The sequence below is a fragment of the Notechis scutatus genome, chromosome 1 (assembly GCF_049901735.1).
Source record: "Notechis scutatus isolate UNSWTSFEM ecotype Mainland chromosome 1, rNotScu1.2, whole genome shotgun sequence".
Classification (NCBI taxonomy): domain Eukaryota; kingdom Metazoa; phylum Chordata; class Lepidosauria; order Squamata; family Elapidae; genus Notechis; species Notechis scutatus.
The window spans coordinates 38,047,358-38,069,476 of record NC_142009.1 but is presented as its reverse complement, the minus strand read 5'-3'; the positions used below and the strand labels follow the sequence as shown (position 1 = coordinate 38,069,476).

At 37.6% G+C, this 22,119-nt stretch overlaps 1 protein-coding gene across 2 annotated transcripts in view; it reads right to left on the bottom strand.

The window, feature by feature from the left end:
- Positions 1–12,397: 12,397 nt before the first annotated feature.
- LOC148132751 (uncharacterized) overlaps positions 12,398–22,119 on the bottom strand; it is an 88,661-nt gene continuing 78,939 nt past the window's right edge. For both annotated transcript variants that reach the window (XR_015748781.1, XR_015748785.1), the window contains exon 4: positions 12,398–14,515. The gene's annotated coding sequence lies outside the window, so the exon portion shown is untranslated. The remainder of the gene's footprint in view (positions 14,516–22,119) is intronic.

Sequence of the window (22,119 nt, the reverse complement as noted above, 5' to 3'; positions counted from 1 at the left end):
AGTATCAAAGCAAATTAAGATTCTTCTGGAGTTCCCAATAATGCTTTTCTCAGCAAGCCATTCAATAGCTGGACTAATGTGGCAAAACAGGTCTTCTGAATCTCCTGTCTTCCTCACATCAAATGATAGAAATACTTAGAAGATGTTATCAAGTGTAGAATAAAGAGTCTGGACCAAATGCAGGAAAATGATTTCTGAAGAAAGTATGTCCCATACTGATCTTGTCTGGATAGGGCACATTACTACGCAAATATGGCTGCTTCATTCCCTGCAGTTACAGGGAATTATATGAGAACTTTCCCTTCCTTGGTGTTCATGCTATTAATTCCCTTTTCAAATCTGATTCTAGATTGTGAGAATATGGAAGCAATATTTCTTGAAATCCACAGATAGAAGGAAAGTAGAAAGGGACAGAGTTCAAGATCTCCTTAAAATGAAAAGTTTCTTAGTGGGATAGCATTGGACACAAAATAATGCCTGTTATTTCTCTGATTTAAACCATAATCCTGGAAAGTCTGAAGTTGACAGAAAGCTAATTTGCTCTAACAACAACACCTCCCATATCATTGGAAGGGCAATTAAAACTAGGCTTGTGTCCATTATTTGCATGTTAATGGCATGTGCTAAAATATGTAGAGATTTACAAAGGAATAAAATCTCCTCCAACCCAAAATATATGAAATGGCTTTCATGCAGCTATGATGGGTCATAAACTATCAGTGGATCTGCTAGGAATGCTGAATTCACTGCATGGTTTTAAATTGCAAATGGCATCTGTGGTTTTTAAGAGAATAGGAGGTAGCCTGCAAACTGTGTGGATATGGGAGGAATGAATATATATAGTATAAGCTAAATAAAGTCACTTTGGAGAAATGCATTGTGTCCTGTCTTGTGTAAATTGAAATCAAGCTTTTGGCTCAGCCTTGGCAAATGTGGGGGGGGGAGGAGGAAAGGGGGAGTAAAGTTGGTTAAGGAAAGCCAGACGCGGTGACAAAAAAGCAAACAAGAACAGATCTGCAACAGTTCCCCTCAACCCCTCCTGCACTGCAAAATGGCCTCTGATTAAACATCTACAAAATTCCAGTCCCTGATATTAGCCAGACTCTCAAGGCCAAGTTTCTCTTTGCACATAAAACAAAAAATAAATTAAAAACAGCCACAGGCTGAGATTTTGTTAACAATCCTCTCCTTATGACCATGGCTTCCCCATATGGCCTTCTCATTTTTAACTGTATAATAACTCCCCCTTTTGCATTTTGGGACCTTTTAGGGGTTCTAGAGTATCAAAATGAAAGGAGAAAGGGGGAATTTCTTTAAAAGGGAAAATGGAGGGGGGGGATTGTTAAAAGAGTCTCTAATAAAAGAGCTTGATATGAACTTACAGGCCAAGCTGCCCCACCCACAGCAAAAAAATGAACAAACCCAGGCTGATAAGCCTTTAGATGGAACTGGACACTGGCTGTAATCAGGCCCAGTTCCTCTAGGCTAGAATGCCTATTCTCCAGGAATCTTAGTTTTTTTTCCATTTGCCAGCATGTTTTTCTCAAAAGAGGAAACATTCAGGTCTCATTTGTAAGTTTCTGAAAACATAAGGCTGCCCACTTGAAAGAGAATGCTGAACTAGTCAAATTATCAATCTCATCCAATAGGGCTCTTACATGTGGTACATAATTGAATAAATATTAATCATCTCTCAGCATAAAGGAACCATGTATAATCTGAGCCCACCACCCCAACATGATGCAGAATTATAATTTTTAATATGACAGAAGAAAATGTGGGAAATAATTATCTTAACTCTTTTTCATTTAATCTGATTAATTAAAAATAATAATTCCATTTAGTTTTGGCCTTGACTTATTCACATTCTCTTACCCTTAGCTACTTTTGTAAGTTTAGTCCATATACACCACTCAAAGGACTATTGTTGTCTGCAATATAAACAGCATATATAGTACCTCAAGGACAAAGTAATGAGTTCCTGGGCAACCAGAGATTCCACTTATCTCAGAAAAAGTCAAGAGAAATTTTAAAAAAATCATATCAGTCCAGAACAGTCTGTTTAGCCTCTTTCAGGAGAAAAGGGAGCCAAGCCCCAGTAAGATGTATGGTATGGAATCATTTACAGATTCAAGCCCAAAAGTCTGTTCTGAAGGACTTAACAGACATCAGGAATACAGCTGGGGTCTCAAACATTTTAGTTTTACAAACTCTTCATTCAGAACAATCAGTGACAGTCACAATGGTCTGGTTCATCCTCTTATAATGCAGTTTCAGGCTTTAAATGTTAGGGTGTTAGGGTAACATGTGGAGCCACCACCACTGTGACATAGTGTTATGAAAGTCAGGTTGTTATGGTTTGTTGAATAAATCATGGCTTAAAAATATTGCTTTTTTTGCATTATGTGTGAACTATGCAAATATTCCACTATAAGCTATAGACTGTTGTATATTTGCTGAAACTGACTATTTACGTTCCAGGGCTCTGGCTTTGTGCCCCTGACTTTCACTGATATTTCACATATTTGCACCTCACATACTGTATATTTATTAGCTTGGCTCCTAATTTTATTGTAGATATTGGTCTTCTGCATTACTTGTAAGAAGATGATAGAGCTTCTTGGGTCAAAGTCACATATGGAAAATATGCAGTGAAAAGTGGAGACTTTGCCAAGAATTGAGATATATTTTGGGGCAAGCCCCATAGTATAAAATGCTGGGGGGACTGAAATGGTGTTTGGTGCTATTGGACCTAGGAAAGATTTACAGAAACTTGGATACAGCTTTGTCACCTCCACAGTAGCAGCTGTGCAGTCTTTGTTTTTTTCTCTCTTTTTTTCAGAAGATTAAAAAAAAAAAAAAACTTCCCATCTCCAGGGCTGTCAATCCATTTTCCAGATGATGTTAAGTTTTACTTCATTATTACATGGTTGCAGGCTTTCTTTTTTTGGAACCATTAAAATGTATGTGTGGTGCATAGGGAGGAGACCGAGAATATTAGGGATTTGCAAATGACAGTCCAGACAGCTAGAGACATTTTTATATTGTGAGTGTCTGAACTGGTTATTTCTTACCTGAAATTTTCAGCAATAATTAACAAATGTGCTTCTTCTTCACAGTATTTCTTTTAAGCAGCCTGTTTTTATTCTTTTGTTTTTATAGTGTAATGGCACTTTTCCTTCAAGAAGTCCCAAACGAGTTCATCACAGCCAGTATTTTACCATCTGCATATAAAAAAAGAAAAAAGAAAGAGAGAAAATCATGAAATGTTTATAATTCAAGGAGTGTATATTTCTGAGCAAGTAAGCTCTGATGTACACAACTGCATTGTCTACAGGAGCCTCTCTGGTAATGATACAAAAAACACTCACATGCACCTAGGCAAATATAATGGGAGACCAGGCAGACTGTCTTTAGTGCAAACTTTAATCTCCTACATTACAATTATATTGTTGAAAATGATACTTGTGGCTGCATCTCATTTGTGAATCCCAGCAAAGGCTGGATCACAAATTCCTCATCAGAGGCAGCCGAACTTGATCTCTACCAAATTTGGACCACAGCAGGAGGCTGTGAGCAGAGACTGATTTGCATCTCAATACTTTGGCCACCCCAACCTTTAAATCTCACTGCTGAGCTGTCACAATGGAAACTGGGATGAATCTTTGGTGCATTCCTGATTTGCATTAAATACAGATTCATTTGTAGCACAATGCATTCTGGTTGTTAATGGGGGTAAATGGAAATGGGGGTGAATGGAACTCTGGATTTTAGGAAGTCTTGTTGGAAGTACTTGATAATTTCTTCAGGCTGGGGAAGGGGGGATGTTTGGTATCTCTTTAAAGATGATACTGGGGAGATTTTTTTTTTCCACTTCTGGAATCATTTATTTATGCTGATCATGAGTCTGATTCCTAATTTTACTTATGAAATGAATTGAGAAAAAGACATAGAGATTACACTTAGAAACTACTGCATGTCAAATTATTTGTCTAACTCCGACTAGCAACAATGGAATATGTATATATATTATTATGAAATCATGACACTGAAAGGGAACTCAGAGTTCATTTCATTCTAGGTACCAATCAGTGCAGATCCCTATCAATGTTTGGGCTTAGTGGGAGATATAGTCTCAGTTTATCTGGAAAGCATCAGTCCTAATCTATTCCCTGTCCTTGAATACTTTCTTGAATCCCAGCTGGGTGATTTGGGGCCAGTCATTCTTTCTCAGTCCAACCCATCTAACAGGGTTCTTGTGAGGAAAAATAGGAGGAGGAAGGACTATTAGGGATGTTTATCACCTTGAGTTATTTGTGGAAGGAAGGAAGGAAGGAAGGAAGGAAGGAAGGAAGGAAGGAAGGAAGGAAGGAAGGAAGGAAGGAAGGAAGGAAGGAAGGAAGGAAGGAAGGAAGGAAGGACATAGTTCTCACTATAGGACATTTCTCTGAATATTTAGACAAAGCTAAATTATCAGAGATTCCTAGCCTTTGTACTAATTCTGCTTAATGGAGCAATAAAAACCAATTTATCTTCTTCCTCTGCATGATAATATTTTAGATATTTGAAGATAGCTACCATGTCTCCCCATAATTTTCTCATTCTAGACTTAATATATTTATTTCTTTCATCCATTCTTCATGACTTTTTTATTTTTTATTTTCAGATTGCCTCAGAATATAATTTGCAAATTGTTGGTGTGTAATGATGCATCTGCAAGGCAAAGAAATTCTCCTGCATTTCTTTCCACTTTTCATGCACTTTGATGAAAAAAAATGTTTTAAAATTTTCCACAGAGTACATTTCAACAAAATACCCATGTCTGAATTGTGGTATTTGTACATACACAATAGTGAGGGGAATATTCTCTTTTTCACTTTAATATTCTCTCTCCAGCAATGTTCAGACAACCTAGTTTCCTACCTTCAATCAATCCTACAAAAGACATTACAAATTGCTCCTTCTCTTGTAATAATTCCTTTGAAATTTTCTGTTTGATAGAGAATTTTGAAAAAAAAAAAAAGTATGCTTACCTCTAATCCTGAATGGCTTGTGCAGACAATATGCTTAACCTAGTTACTGAAACAACGAACTGGTGCAAATACAGTCATGAAGTCTCTAATTCGTTATATGAGCATGTCATTCAAACTCAGATAGTCAAAAGTAACCAAATGCCCTGCTTAACCTTTCTTTCTTAGCCTTACAGATAATGGGAACATCAAGATCCTTTACAATGCATTTACTTCCTATTTGGTGGTCCGCAGGTGATTGACAGCCAAATAAGATAACCAGCCAGGTAACCAGATCTCCAGGAACTATAAATTTGAAACTGACATAGAAATTGTATTTTTTTCCCTAGCAATTCTTCCCAAAATATTAGTTTCCTAATGTAGTGTTAAACAACTTAATTACATTTGGAATAGTTAATCTTTTTAAGGAAAATGTATTTGATGATGCCCTGTTCTCAGCAAGTGGGAAAGGTCTCTCTCTCTCTCTCTCTCTATTCCTGACTATCAAATATTTTCTATTGGGTCCTGTGTTTGCTCCTCAATCTATCTGCCCTTAGAAAAGCAGGAAACAAAATATAGCTATTTTATGAGAAATGTTATTGTTAATTAATTTGAATATTTTAATATATTGTTTTGAATATTCTGTTACATGGCTTGCTTTGGTCTTTCCCCGTATAACTATCTTTAGATGCATTGGACTAATCTCTTCCTGTTCACCCAGCATTGCCAATTTTATTGGCTATGCAATTCCCACTAAGGAGTCACGAAGCTTGGTTAGACTATATTTTTCCTCCTTTCTTCCATAATTATATCTTTTTTTTTAAAAAAGAAAAGGTGAAGGGCTTAGATATGTTGAACACAAGTTGCCTCCTACAATTTATTTCCAGAGTTTCTTTTTCTAATAGTGATATGCAGATTGTTTAATAAATAATGTCAGTTTGAGGGGAAAAATGAATGAGAGACTCTCTCTCTCTCTCTCTCTCTCTCTCTCTCTCTGTGTGTGTGTGTGTGTATGTGTATAAGTCAGAGAGAGAGAGAAAGACAATGGAGACACAGAGAGAAGATACTAATTAAGAAATGGATTTAGGCCGCCACAGCCTCATACATGAGACAAAAGGTTAAGTAAATGCCAAGGGTGCTATGGCTTTTCAAACAATGAATATTAGTTTTAGAATCATTAATGTCTCCTTAGAAAACAGAGTCGTATCAGAGACTTTCATGGTAAAATAACCAAGATTGGATCTGTTTCTTTATAAAATTAGAAGTTAAGTTATTCTTTCTTCAAGAGCTAAATATATGCAATTAACAGAGCATAGAAAGGCAATAGGGAATTGGACTTTCACACTTTTGGCAAATGAAGTTGAAAGAACAGCTTCGCGAGGAGACCAGCTGCCTCATGAATGGGTCCTGAGCTGAACCTACTGGCGGGCATTAGGAACACCAGAGGCAAGCAGAGACTGCAATGTAGTTTTCATTAATAGTCCTTTAATTGCAGACAAAGCAGTACCTCACAATCGAGAATGAATTCGAACTAAGAGGCCTTTTCAATTCTATTTTCAGTGGCATGGGGCATTCCAAATTGTTTCCTTCCTCAGTAGTGCTGTCGGCCATATCAGAGGAGTTCCCGCTGGGGTAGCCTGACCGTTAGACACAGTAAGGTACAGTCTTCAGCAGTTAATTTTAAGGTAAACTTTTAGTTATTTTTTAAAAATGTTTTCTACCTCCAGATTTACTGGATACTAAACAAGAATTTTCCTAAGAAGAATGAAGAGTCATACTAACCACACAGAAACATTATTGTTCCTTCCTCCTGTCCTTGAGATAGGAGAAAATAATGTGAGTATAACTTGTGTTGCCCTCAGGTTCTCCATATAAGAAAGATCTAGAAAATTGGGGTGAAGTGATACTACCTAAGGAATGGCTAGATAAGAGAGCTGCAAAATGGATGAAGAAAAAGGCTCAGAAGGGAGCTTCCATAACTTCTCAGGCTGTAAAGGAGATGGTCGGTGATTTGTACTTTCAGATTTGTAAGTTTCTGTTAATATAGCTTTACAATAAAGTTGATTTAGTCATCTGGTTATATTTCTACCTGAGACGGTTAACACCCACCATTCCATGGCCCCAAATGCTAGTAATTGATAGATTTAGGCTGTTGAAAGGATGCAGATCATTTTAAAAAATCCACACCCCCTGGAAACTGTTGGTAAATGAGCAGCTACATTTTATTCCTGGACAAGGATGCAAAAGAAGTCTCATGTATTTAAAAAAAAACCAAAGAGAGAAATAAAGGAGAAAAATGTAACTAATCCTCAAAAGGGAGGAGTAAACTGCTCAGGAATTTTACACTATCTTTCTTTAGCTTCTCCTTTAAGAGATAGTGAACATCTTTAGGATAAGTAGAACTTCATGGCCACTTTCTGAACCATGGCTGCCAATGACATGCAATAAGGTGTTATTTGATGACATTTCTTTAAATATTTAGAAAGTCCATCTTTTAGGACAATGATATATAACCTTCTTCAGGAGCAGCAGGAACTACATTAATCTTTTTTCAGAGGCAGGGCAGATGAAGCTGGAATTTTACATTTGGGGAGATAATTCTCTTTGCGTGGAGGTCTGTCTTTGAAGTTAAGCTTTTCAGTACTTTTATTCCAGTGCTTCTTGCTTTGATACAGAAAGTAATTAAACTCCCACCTTTTTCACCCATTAAACCACCAAGATCCAATGGCATTGGAGGAAGACAAAGAGGCAACCTTGAGGATCACAAAACATTGCAGCTGTGAGTTATCTCTGATCTGGGACTATGAAAAATTGCCTTTTCCCCATGCAAGGCTGCCTAATTGTTCAGTTTATCAATGGATGTGAGGTGATGCTCCACCTTTTAAAGTATGATGCATGGCTTTCATAGGTTTGCCACCTGTAGTCCTCAACTTACAACAGTTCAAAGTTACAACGACACTGAAAAAAGTGATTTATGACCATTTTTCACACGACTGTTGCAGCATCCTTATGTCATGTGATCAAAATTCAGATGCTTGGCAACTGACCCACATTTATGATGGCTGCAGTGTCCTGGGAATCATGTCATCTTCTGACAAGCAAAATCAATGGGGGAGCCAGATACACTTAAGATGTTACTAACTTAACCTCTGTAGTGATTCACTTAACAACTCTGACAAGCAAAGCCATAAAATTTCTGTTGCTAAGTGAGACATTTGTTAACAACAAATATCTCACTTAGCAACAGAAATTTTGGACTGAGTTGTGGTTGTAAGTTGAAGATTACCTGTATTTCGGTTTTGTATCCAGTTTGCCTTCTTTTACAGTTGACACCATATTTAATATTTCTCAGTACTAGGTAAAGACAATTTCTTGTCTTTAGGTCTGTGATGTCATTTAAGTGGTGTCTGGTACATTGTTTATTTTTATTAAACCACTTTGTGTTCTATGCCTGAAAAGTTGCTGTTGCCCTTTTATTTATACATCATATTTATTACATTACTGCTATTTTGTTTAAAAAGATATAAGCAGTTTTCTTTTTTTATAGTTTTACTCAAAAGACAGGTAGAAATATTTTAAAGGAATAAATATAATAATAACATTTGTTCCAAGGTAAGAAATCACCTGTAGCTCAATAGATTCCTTTCCCTTCCAGGGAGGCTCTTCCAGTTTTATTTGAAAAAATTAAAGTGTGTTAATTACCCATCCTGAACTCTTGCTTGTGCAGACTGATAAACACTTAAAAAAGGAAACTGCTGACATTCAGGAAGGTAGTTATGAATACTTTCTCCATTTCTCTTGTGTTCTCAAAAACACATTTATTTGGTATTGTCCTTTGGTATGTTAAAAACTTGGTATGTTTTCAGATAGGCCATGACACAGTGTGCTCTGAGTATCCAGAGATGATTGGCCTGAGGTGATACTGCCAGTTAGATGCAGGGGAGATGAGTTAAAAATCTTTGGAAGCATTTGGTCCTTTGGGCTTAGCTGCTTCTGGCTACAGAAATGTCTTTTGCTCTCCACCTGCTGCTTGTGCAATCATGTCTTTCTTGTAATTCCAAGGTTCCCCCCTGACTGCCTCTCATGACTGGCACTCAACCAAGATGTCCTGTTGTCTTCCACATCTGTCCTGGTGATCCAGCAGCGTTGAGACAGCTCTGTTCAATAATAGATCCAATTCTAGCAGTTAACTGCTCTTTGGAGACTCATTGTTTTTCTACCTTAAGAAAAAAAATACTTAGTAATATGGTTGTAGTGTGCTTCAAATGGGGTGGAGTATTTGCATTAATAAAGTTCTGTTTTCTAGGTGTGGAACATGCTATCCATAAGAAAATTAGAAACCAGCCTGAATGGTCCATGTTGCCTAATAAAAGGTAAACATATGGCTGAAATAGTGCTTAGAATTACTGTTAAGCCATCTTCTTGCCTACAGCATCTTAAACATCTTATACAGTGTTACCAGTTGCAATAAACTGTATATGTATACACAGTACAAATAATGCTACTTAAACTATATTTCATCTATGTTTTGTTCCTAAACTTGGTCAGATTAGCTGGGGTTGGCATATCTCATTTGCTTACCTGAAGAGATTTCCTTTCTGCTTTTGAGATAAAACAACTGGAAGTAAGTATGCGGTAATCTAAGTAGCTAAACTTCTTGTGTAGGAATAATAGTATAAGATATAAGTTGCTTATTGTTCCCAAGAAGTTTTAAATAAAATATTGGATCTCTTAGGCTAATGTTCCACATTTTGGTTTCAGATGATGGGTGTTTCTAAATCATCACACTTAAGGAATCTCACATCAGTGAAAATTGATTAGGAAGGGTAAATTTAGACATACAAAATTGTAAAATGTAAAAAGTAAAAAATGTAAGTGCACTATCGTGCCTACCATCCCATTCCTGTTGTCCCCATTTATTCATACCTATTTCCTATATTCTTGCTCATGTTTATACTTATACCTATTATCTTGTAAGCGATTGAGAAATAAATAAAATAAAATATCTTGAAGATTATCTAGACCAGAGGTGGGGAACTATGGGCCATTTATGATTTGTGGACTTCAGCTCTCAGAATTCCTGAGCCAACATGGGAGTTGAAGTTCAGAAGTCATAAATGGTCTATAGTTCCTCATGATTGATCTATACTAAACCTGACCCACTGGAGGAATTTATTACTACAGCAACACCACAAATGGCTTTTCAGCCTCTATTTTGACATGAATAGCAGTCCATTTTTGAGGTATTTTAGTCCGCTGTTGAACAGCTTATATTGTTATAAAATCATTTGTTATGTCCAACTGTAATGGTTCTTTGTAATTTAAATATAATTTAATTTGAATAATTATGCCTTGTTTTTTATAAGACAGTCCTTCAAACACTTGAAAATAATTATCATCTCTTGCCATGCTAAAATAAAAAAAAACTTCCTCCAACCATACCTCACAAGTTTTTTCTTCTTAGTTGCTATTCTGAAGATCTTGTTTGCTATCCTCTGGACACCCCACAGTTTGTTAATGTCCTTTTTAAACTTAGTGCCCAGAATTATACTCATTGTTTTAGATGTAACCCAACCAATCTGAATAGAGTGAGATGATGACCTACTTGCTCTTGACAAAATGCTTTTGTTGTTGCAGCCTAGGATTGCATTTGTTTTTCTTTTTTTCATTATGATCACATTGATGGCTTATGTCCAGTTTGGATTCATCAGGATAACAAAACTCTATTTACATGTACTGCTGTTTATTATGCTGTCTACTGTGTTTTCTATTCCTATCCTATAGTCACTCCTTTAATTTTTCCTATTCAGATTAGGATTTTGCATCTGCCTCTGTTGAAATTCATCTTCCTGGCTTATGCTTGTTGTTTCAGCTTGTCACAATCTTTTAAAATAAACTATTTGCTATTCCTTATAACATTGTCATCTGCAAAACTGATAATTGTATTTTCTAAACATTCATCCAAATAATTTATAAATAAGTTCAACAATATAGGATGTAGAACACTTGATACTTACTTTCAACTTGATATGAAGGCAAACTTTTCAGGGGTCTTCAAACTTGTCAAATTTAAGACTTCTGGACTTCAATTCCCAGAATTCCTCCTCTAGCCATGTTAGCTCAAGAATTCTGGGAGTTGAAGTCCACAAGTCTTAAAGTTGCCAAGTTTGAAGACCCTTGTTCTATATCTAACATGAGCATTATGAATTTTGCCATTTCTCTTTCTACTATCTCATAGGAAACTTTGTTGAACGGTTTATTGAAATCAAGGCCATTAGGTTAGCCATATTTTTAAAGTTAAATAAATTGTTCATTCCAGCAGGAAAAAGATTGGATTATTTCATCATGATTTATTCTTGATAAAGAAGCCAAGTTATCAGTCATTCCTAAATTTTCATCAAGTAAATGTCCAGGGTTTGCCCAATATTGATGTAAACATATTAGACTGTAGTTACCCAGGTAGTTACCCATGGTTTCTCCCTTTTTAAAGTTAGGAAGAATAATCAGCCTTTTTCAGTACTCAGATACCACACCCATGATCCATGATTTCTCATAGTTCATCGAAAAGGGCTCCAAGATAACTTTCCAGACTACTGAAAGACTCTCAGATGTAACTGGTTTAACTTATGTATGATTGACAGTGCTTCCTTGTCATCTTTTTACTTACCTTGGATTTCCATTACCATATGTCAGAGTATATTCATGAACTGGAATAGAGCTTAGTAACAAGGTCAGCCAATGACAGTTGAATTGAGGGCTGAAACTTAATGAGAGAATCCGGGCGTGGTTTATCTCTGTTCTGTGCTCAGCTCTAAAGTGAAAGAGAAAGTAACTTGCTTGCTTGTCTGCTGAAGTTGAGTTGCTGCTCTGCTCTGAACCTGTAATATATCTGCTTCTGTTTGAGTTTGCTCCATGTTGGAGAAATCTACAACTGGTTTGTAAAATTTACTTTATTGTTTATAAAGAAGTTAAATGAAGCCTCAGCCATCTGTGTTTATTTTTCCGGTGCTGAATTTATACTGCATTACTCTGAACACCATATTTGTCAATTGTTTTGCTAATTCCATTTTAAGATGCTTTTGCTATGGGGAGAAGACAAAAACAAAATAGAAATGGAGGAATTCTACTATTCCCCATCACTTGCTACTATCCTATCATCCTCTTATAGAAAGGGATCTGTTCTTACATTTTCTAAGACAACCCAAAACTACCTTGTTTTTAGCCCAAGTTCCTTTTGCATTTTAAACTTTTGTTCTTTCTATCTAGAATGGTGTGGAAACTTTCCTACATTATTTTGAATTACATCTGTCACTCATTTTACACACACACACACACACACACACACACACAGAGAGAGAGAGAGAGAGAGAGAGAGAGACTTGGCATTTCATTAGCAAATCTCAAAGAGGTTTTTAATAAAATAATAGGCAAGTCATATATAATGTAGTAAAATAAAGCACAATCAAAATCATTACTCAAACAATTAAAATGGTAAACTATTTCGACACTTGTTAGATGTAACAGGCAATAAAGTCATCACAGAAGTGTCCAACAAACAAACATATTTATTGATTGGCAGTGCCTCTCCATGCTGGGACCCTGCCCATTCTCCTTCAGAAGAACATTCTCAAAGTGGACATCAGATCTGAGACACTTTGGGAACTGTATTCCAATGTAGACTCTGAGGAGCATTTTTGAATGTTACTTTTTCACAGCTTAAACTAGATCAATCGGAATGTTTGATTGCTGTGGAATTTTATACTCATACCTGGCAAATTCATAGCAACAGTGAAATGTTTTGAGAAATCTCCTATTTTTCACCCTTTTTTTTCCATTTGGGCCTGACAAGCCTGTGGGCGAAATTAAAGGTATGTCATTCACATTGCATAGACGTTGCAAAAGACTGTAAATTTGCCAACCTCTTTGATGAAATAAAAGGGCTGTATGTATGATTCATGTAGGAATATGAAGTTATTTTTATTCCTTAGGTGAACTAATAATCACCGGAGAGCTCAGGAAATGAAAAGGTAAACTGACAGGGAAAGTTCTCACTAAGGGGGACCCTCTGGGGTATTCTGACCCTTTTATAATGTCTTTTTGAACATGAGGTTAAAAGAATGTCAGAGTGCAATTTCCCCAACAAGCAGGGCTTGTTGGAATGATGATGAAAACAGTGTAGCACAACTCACACTATAAATCCCATAAGAAAGGGAAACACTCCAACTGCCCAAAATTAGTGTCATTACCACAAAGGAGAGGAAGGACATATTGATTCATGATAACTTTCCAGTTGCAGTTGGAGTGGCTTCCTTTGCTTGCTGAAATTCTTGTCTGGCTCCCTAGCCCAGAAGACCTATTTAGAGTTGTTGTTAAATCACTGGTACTCTTTTTTTTTCCAACAGAGTTTAGGAAATTCAAACTGCGAGTTCTCTGATTATTTATCGGCTTAGGGCATCCATCCCCAATCGCGATGAGTCCAAAATGATGAAGCATGCATGATAACATTACAGTCTAGCCTTTCATAGCTGCATCTTAGTGGTACATAATGAGTGGAATTTGTATTGTGATGTACATTTCACGTGAACCTGACTTGAAGCAGCCCATTGACTACTCATCTCATTATTTACTCTGAACTTAATGGTAAATTGATGGATTTTCACCACTGGTCTTTTTTTCTTATTCAATTATTAGTTGCGTGATAATTTAATCCATGATGATGCTTATTGGTTCCTTTTGGTAAATATGCTGATGCTTCCCATGAGCTCATGGTCATGTCAAAAACAATATATAACTACCAGAAGAGATAACTGGTTCAAATTGCAGCAATGTGAGCAGTAATGAGTATTGTTATGCCCATGTGTCATCACTGCTACACAAGATGCATTGGTTATCGATTGGATTTTGGATATCATTCAAGCTTCTGGTTATCAGCTATAAAGTCCTTCATGGCATAGGGCTTGCTTATTTGAGGGATCAACTGTTTCCAATTGTTTCCATCTGACTGGTAAAGAGGGTTTGTTCCAGGTCCCATTAATTAAATGCTATCATCTTATGATACCAAGGAGGACTGCCTTCTCTATCACAACCTCAGCTCTATGGAATAGCAGCTCCCTGGAGATACACATGGCTATAATTCTCCTTTGTTTCTGGAAGTCTCTTAAGACTGGTTCCATTCCCAGGCTGGGATTCAGGGTGGCTATGGGGCCCCTGCTAAGTTTTTTCATGTTAGGCAGTGTTGTTTTGACTTCATCAATTACGTAGTTTTTAATGTGTTTTTTTAATGTATAGATGAAATGGAATAAAACAATTGGAAGGGACCTTGGAGGTCTCCTAGCCCAACCCCCCTGCTCAAGCAGGAGACCCTGTACTATGATAGAAAAGTGGCTGTCCAGTCTCTTCTTAAAAGCCTCCAGTGTTGGAGCACCCACAACCTCTGAAGGCAAGCTGTTCCACTGGTTGATTGTTCTTACTGTGTATCACCCAGAGTCTTCTTGGAGTTGGACAACCTTAACAAATACAGTAAAAAAGAAAAATATTATTCGGATACAAAACTAATATTTCAATAGGGATGACTTATTTTTTAATGGTCACATAAATGGATTTCATGTATCTATATTCAGTAAAAAAAATTACCAGAACACAACCAGAACACAACTACAATAAAAAGTTTTGATGTGCAATTTTCATCCATCTATTATGCTGCACTTTCATAAAAGTATGCATCCAGCCATCACAATCATCTTGATTTTTTAACCGTACTCTATGGACATCTCTGCATCATGTTTGAAAAGCAACTAGAGGTCACTTGCAGCACTTTGTGAAGGCAGATCTGCTACTCTCCAAAATGGGTTTTAAGCACAGAAAGTGACACAAATATTATCTACAGCTTTGAGGAAGAGGATGTGTGCTCTATCCCTTCCTCACTGGGATTTTGTATTCATTCAAAGGATCTCTTTATCTGCATTTTATTTATGTTCTTCGGTGATTTTTTTTCATGCTTCCTCAGTCCAAAACCTAACTCCCCTCTCCCGTAGGCTTAATGTCTCATCTTCTATGGTTTTGATATTTCTGTTTTTATGCTGGAATGCATCTGGTATAAATAATGAGACTTTTTTTTACAAAAAAAATTAACTTAAAAGCATGCATTCAGAAGGAAGCAGAAACACACACATAAATGCACGGGAGGGGGGGAGGGAGAGGGGGAGAGAGGGAGAGGGGAGAGAGAGTTATCTACAATATTGTCTTATGGGAGACGTAGGAACCAAAGACCTGGGCAAAAGTTTAGAATGGAGTGGAGTGGAGTGGAGTGGAGTGGAGTGGAGTGGAATGGAATGGAATGGAATGGAATGGAATGGAATGGAATAGAATAGAATAGAATAGAATAGAATAGAATAGAATAGAATAATGAAGTTGGAAGGGGCCTTAGCAGAGGTGGTATTCAATAGGTTCTGACCAGTTCTGGAGAACCGGTAGTGGAAATTTTGAGCAGTTCAAAATAACATCTCTGAACCAGAAAATAACATCTCTGACTGGAGATTTTACAGTATCCTTCCCCTGCCACGCCTACTGTGATGACTCGTAGTCTCTCAAAATAACCCAAAACCCAAAACATACATTAAAGTCCAGTAATGCCTTCAACTTAACTTCACTGTTTTATTAGGCACAGTTTAAAGTCACAAAAATAAATAATGAGGCAAAATGAAAACCAAAACAAACCACATTGATGAGAATTCCGAAGTAAGCCAAGAAGCAATCCAGGAAGATAAGGGAGGAGAGTCCATGGGAAGAACGCCAGCAAAGATAAACCTCTTTCAAAGAAAACATTAAACTTTGACTCCAGCAATTCTGACTGCGCAGTTACAAACTTATATACATAGCTCCCAGCTGCAAGCCACAAGGAGGATCATAGTAATCTCCTCCTGAGTAGACCTTGCTTTTCCCTGATCCTCTCCTCCCTGCGTGACCTAGGATGGCTAGGGGATGGGCCTGGATCCTCCTCTGATTGCTCAGCCGGCCTCTGCCCTTCCCCAGCCTCCTCCACCACCTCTGGAGCCACACTCCTACTCCCTGTTGGCTGTTCCTCCTCTTCCTCAGAGTCAGTCTCCACCAGGGGCATGACACCTACCAAGCCACACCCACAGAACTGTAGTAAAAAAAAATTGAATCCCACCACTGGGCCTTAGAGGTCTTCTAGTCCAACCCTCTGCTTAGGCAGGAAACCCTATACCATTTCAGACAAATGGTTCTCCAATCTCTTCTTAAAAACCTCCAGTGTTGGAGCATCCACAACTTCTGGAGGCAAGTTGTTCCAGTGATTAATTGTTCTAACTGTCTGGAAATTTCTCCTTAGTTCTAGGTTGCTTCTCTCCTTGATTAGTTTCCAAAAAGAGGACTTCCCTGATGAAACAGTAAGAGCTGCAAGATTGCTAGGAGAGAAAGGTGCCACCTTTCGTTTCGATGACAATTTTCTCACATGGTGCAGGAAAGAATGGAAAAAGGTGGTCTCTTTCCTCTTTCCTCAGAGACCCTAGTGTTTCCACCTGGGAATGTGCATTGAATGGTCCTGTATCATATGGTCTACCTGCATCACACCATCTATTCTATTCAGAAGGTTCACTTTGCAACCCCCAGTAGAGTGGACCAGGAATTCCTAGGAGTTCAGTTGCCCACCACCAGCACCTTGGAGACTGGCCTTCCTCATCAGCAAGGGGAAGCCATTTCTGCTCAGCCCCAGGGACATGCTTGGTGGCAGTAGTCCATATGAGCAGCGCTACCAGTTTGGCAAAGCTTGGCTACCTGCCTTCAGGCAGAAAAAGAGGAAAACCAATCCCCCTCCAATTTTCCCACCAGGCCTCAAAGTGTTTGTGACCCGTTGAGGTAATTTTTAGGAGAATGAGTGCATACAGGGAGACGTATTTGAGAGTAGTGTTTGAATAATACACATACAGAACACAGATACACTGTACAGTAAATGTAGGTTTTTACTTCCAGAAAGATTTAAGCAAAGTTCAGAATAGGCAGTCCAAAGTCATTCACAGTTAAATCAGTCAGTTTTTTCAATCCAGGGATAATCCAAATATCAAAGTCCAGTGTCAAAAAACAGTTCAGTAACAGACTTACATTAAATCCAGTAATATCAGTCAATTAGAAGAAATGGTGGAACAGCAATACTTTCCAACAGAAGGAAACAGAGATACACTCACACTCTCTTCTGAGACTCAGACTAAGACTAAAACAACCCAGGTTTCTGGCTCCATCTTATGGCCGTTTGAGAAACCACACCCAACTACAGTTTTGCATTTTCTTAAAGATACAGTTTTAAAATATCTATCCTGCTTTATATATTTCTAACCCAAATACCTGTTAGGTGACTCATATTCCTAACATGACCCACATTTTGAGAACCCCTGGGATAAAGAAAGCAGCCTTCATGAATTAGAAATGTATCTGAGTTCTAGCTATGTAGTAATTAAAGTGTGGCCATTTCTGAAATGGTAGTGCCCTACAAGGAAAACACAAAATCACATAATATACCCAGAATGAAATGAACCAAAATCCACTAAAGAAAATAGCTCTAATCCTTCATTCTATAAGATTCAGGTTAAACACATGTTTGTGCATGTTGAGGAAATGTAAAAGCAGAGTGGCTAGACAAAATGTTAAAGTCAGGACTTACTTCTTCCCTAAACCTACAAGGGATAATGGGGTGTGGGTTAATGACATGAGAAGGTCTTGTGTTACAAAGCTCAACCTCAGATCCTTTCGCAAAGTTTGAGAGTATTTGAATTTGCCCTTCAATGAATGCCCTGCTTCACTAAATAGACAAGTGTAAACTTTGCATAGGATCATTGAACTACCTATTGGAACCATAAATGAAGAGTATTGGTTTTGCTAGTATGAATGATGCTTATGGTTTGAGTGTGGGGGCTGTGGAAAAAGGCAGCAAGATGTCTGCAGCTTACATTTCTCCACTGCCTTAACATTTAAAAGTAAATATATATTTTTTTCCAGGATGTATAATTCAGGATCATTCAGAAAGTATCTTTGTCATTCTCACAGTCATTGATAGAACGATATACTCAAATCCAATGAATAAACAATTTAAAAATTCTAAGGAATCCTGAAGGTAGAACCATGGCTTCAGATTTTTTTTGTTTTGAAAACATCTTGCTTCAAATCAAGTGGTTCAGTAATTGTTCTACTGCTGGGACAATAATTGTAGTCATTTTATTTTGTTGTATATCTTATAAACCAGATTGAAATGAAATGAGTTTCTCAAATTGAATAAGCTAAAAACCACTGGTGCTAAATAGTTTGTGCTGATGGACTTCAACTCTGTTCTGGCATCTGTCCTAAAAATGGGTGACATGTTGGTTATCAATGCCCACATGATAAACACAAGACATATGTAATTATATAGGATCTACCTCATATGTAACTGATGTAAGGATTGTGGATGAGGAGGATCAAATGAGAATTTTAAAAAGTGGACATGTCAATGAGGATGAACAATTTTTTTTTTTAGTTGTAGACTAATTATTACTTTAGGAACTTGTTCTTAGGTATAATATGTTTTAAGGTGGTTTGTTTTCTACATTGTTTGCCATTCAGAGCAAAATCTTCTCACTGGCAACACCAACATTATGGAAAATATTTTCCTAGGTGGTTCATCAGGCAATCAACTCTGCTTCAAGAAACCATAACATCAAACTGAAATGTATTAAGAAAGTTTGATAACCCTGGAAAAACTCCCTGAAAGACCATGTTCAGCCACAGCAACAGAATTAACATTTTTTTAAAAAGATGTCTTCAGTGCACATCACATAATAATGCAGATTGACTAGCCATGTGTGCTAGAATACTCCCCAGAAGTCTCTGCACCAAAGACCATTTGTTCTTGGAGGCAGAAGCACAGAAACCATTGCTCTCACCATTGCACAGCTCTGCCTCAAGCCTAGTCACTGCTAAATGCATCTCTGATGTATCTGAGAAAAGCAAACAGGCAGTTATATCATCAGTCCAATGTTTCCCCTTATAGAATAAGGGGATTCATTAGACTCACTTTATCAATGGTGAGGTTTACAGCTGAATACATGAGAGAAATTCGTGTGAAACATGAGCCAGGAGTGAGGCATTGCATCTTTTCATTAATAAGCCCTCTTCTGGGATCTGGCATTAGCGAGATTCAGTGGATCATAGAGCACAGGGGTATCATTTTTACACGATTACTCTAAATTCTTAAACTAGGGGCTTAAGAGAGAGTCTTCTTATAAAGGCAGTCATGGGAATTGTTTGAATGATTGCCACCGTGTGAAGCAAGAATATGATCTGTGCCAGGGACATTCAGGCATGAGGGACATCAGCAGGCAGCTTCAGTGCCCACTGGGGGAAAGCAAAGGCTACAACAAAAGAAACATGGAATGTATTAACCTGATAAAAATAACTCTTCCCTGGTTGTTTTCATTGCTTGGACTGAGCAAAGTAAATCATCCTCACTGGCACTCTCGCCAAGCTCTGAGTTATCTTTCTTCTTAGTTTCCTTTCACCTCACCAATCCCTTGCATTATTTCTTCTTTCTTCATTTTGCTCTCCCTTAAAGCAGGCTGTGCTGGAGGTACAAAATGTGGGGCTGTTCAATTGTTTTGCTTTGAGATTTTGCTCCCTCTAAAGACAAGGATCAGCAATTGGAGACAAGTTAGGCTCCCAGGGAGGTCATGCCAAGCCTCTAGTTGTCAGTCATGTAAGTAACTGCCACTAGGACAAGTTCCAACCGCAGCAAGATTTGAGGGCAGACCAGTTGAGTCTTTCCCCTCCAGTTATTCCTTCTTTACTGAAATAAATACCAAACAAATCTTTTTAGAGCTTAGGGCAATGTGTGATCCAGTCACTGAAGGTATATCAGATGGTAGAAGAAAATATTCTCTCCCCCCCCCCTGCTCTTTATAACTGACCTGGATATACAAAACAAATTTGGTTTAGATGAGGAATCACATCATTATATGGTAGTTTTTAGTAGACTTTTCACTCAGAATGGCATAGGTAGATTCATGTGTATGTCCCCCCTCCCCTGTGTGTGTGTGTGTGAGTGAGAATGAGAGAGAGAGAGAAAGGGAGAGGGAGGGAGGGAGAGAGTCTCAGTTTAGGATCCTGTCTATTGAGCTTCCTGTAACCAGATCTTGTCACTGCAGAAGTGAACATGGGTAATGATTTATGGTTTTCTTTAATTGGAACATCTCCACATTAACCAGACCTAGTTTAAATAATGGGATCTTGCTCTTGCCTGCTGTATTTCCAGTTCACAACTCCACCTCTGATAAGTGACTAATCAGCTTCTTAATTTACATGAAAACCAAACCTTTTTATATAGAATTGAAAAAGATTGTGTTCATGTGTGTGTGTGTGTGTGTGTGTTTATGTGCAGGTGTAAGAGAGTGAAAGGGCAGGAGGGCTGAGGCCTCTAGAATGTCTTCAGATAAATAGTAGCTGCTAAGGTATATATACTGTATATATGCAAGCTGTATATGTGCAGTTTGTATTTCAAAAATGTTTTGAAACATATGGAATACTTATAGAGAAAAGAATCCTTCTCTTCAGGTAGAGAGTGTGTGGTTTAATTAATGAACTAAAACAGTGTCTGAGGATCTGCAAATAAGGTTGTGAATGTAAAGTACAAGTCTTTCAGGCAAATCTGAGCCATAGTAGTAGACATTTTTCCTCATTGGAAAAGCAAGGACTAAGAAAATCAATTCCTCTTCTAGCAAAATCCCAAAGGTGCTTTTTCAAGAGGCAACAGGACTAGCAACAGCAATAGCCATCACTCCAGTTGTAGACAGCATCTCATTTTATTAGAAAACTAGAATATATCAAAATATCTATGGAGATTCTCAGTCATCCAGGTCATGGTTGTCCCAAAGGTGCTTTTTTCAAGAGGCAACTGGACTTTCTGGGTTTTCTTTGAAGACGTTTTGCTTCCCATCCAAGAAGGTTCTTCAGCTCTGACTGGATGGTGTGGAATGGAGGGATTTATACTCCTTGCAGACAGCTGGTCATTTGCATTATTTTAGTGAGTCATTAACACTTCTTGGATGAGAAGCAAAACATCTACAAAGAAAACCCAGAAAGTCCTGTTGCCTTTTGAAAAATCACCTTTGAGACAAAAGTATCTCCACAGATATTTCTAGCAAAATGTTCCAGTTAATGCAACCTTCATTGTGAAGTGAATCTTCGTAGTCTTCACAGTGAAGTCTGAAGTTTTTCTTCTTTTGGTTCAATCAACCATAGTCTAGACTGTCATACAAATTGGGCCAGACCATAAAGGTATGACAAGAACTGTACCTGATAAAAGGCTGCAGAAAGGTGCACTTTCCAACAATTAGGCTGAAATCACTTTTATGTGAACCCAGAAGGATTCAGGTAAGATGAAGAAAATGATTATTTCATCCAATGGTCTCTCAAGCTTTACTTTTATAGCTGTGGCACATATTTGATTTTTTTCCTCTTTCCTTTCAATTTTTTTTCTGGTGCATTTTGCATTTTCTGCAAATATGATTGCTTAATCAGGTACAGTCTTGACATGGGAGCTAATGCCATCTTAAATTTCATAGACAGACTTGTTTGTTCAACCTTATTCATCCAAATAGCAGATGAGGTGGTGAAAGCAATCTTAAATAGCATCCCTTCAGACAAACTAGCCAATCAGAATGAAAACTGGTCTTTCAGTCTTCTCATATGCAATTGTTTTCTTTGAGAGGAAAAAAAAACATAATTATTTTCCCTTCACCATGCATTCCAGTTTGGCAGGAAAGAAATAACACTTTATATGAATTGAAATCTTAAGAGTGGTTTTGTCAGATAAACTTTGGGTTACGTCATAGATTTACTACAAACTAAAGAACATTGGGCCACACTTCCTGGTCTAGATTCCTCTCAAAGTATCCCTTGTCACCAAAGCTTCCTTTGGGTCCAGAAAAGGGACAAAGGGAAAATGATGAAACTTGTATGGCAAGGCAATTATGAAAATGCCGGTCCAGCTTGCTTCAAATGAAGGCATTCAAATATGTAAGTCAGACATTTATGTAAAGATAAGATGCACTTGTCATTGTTTTGGAAT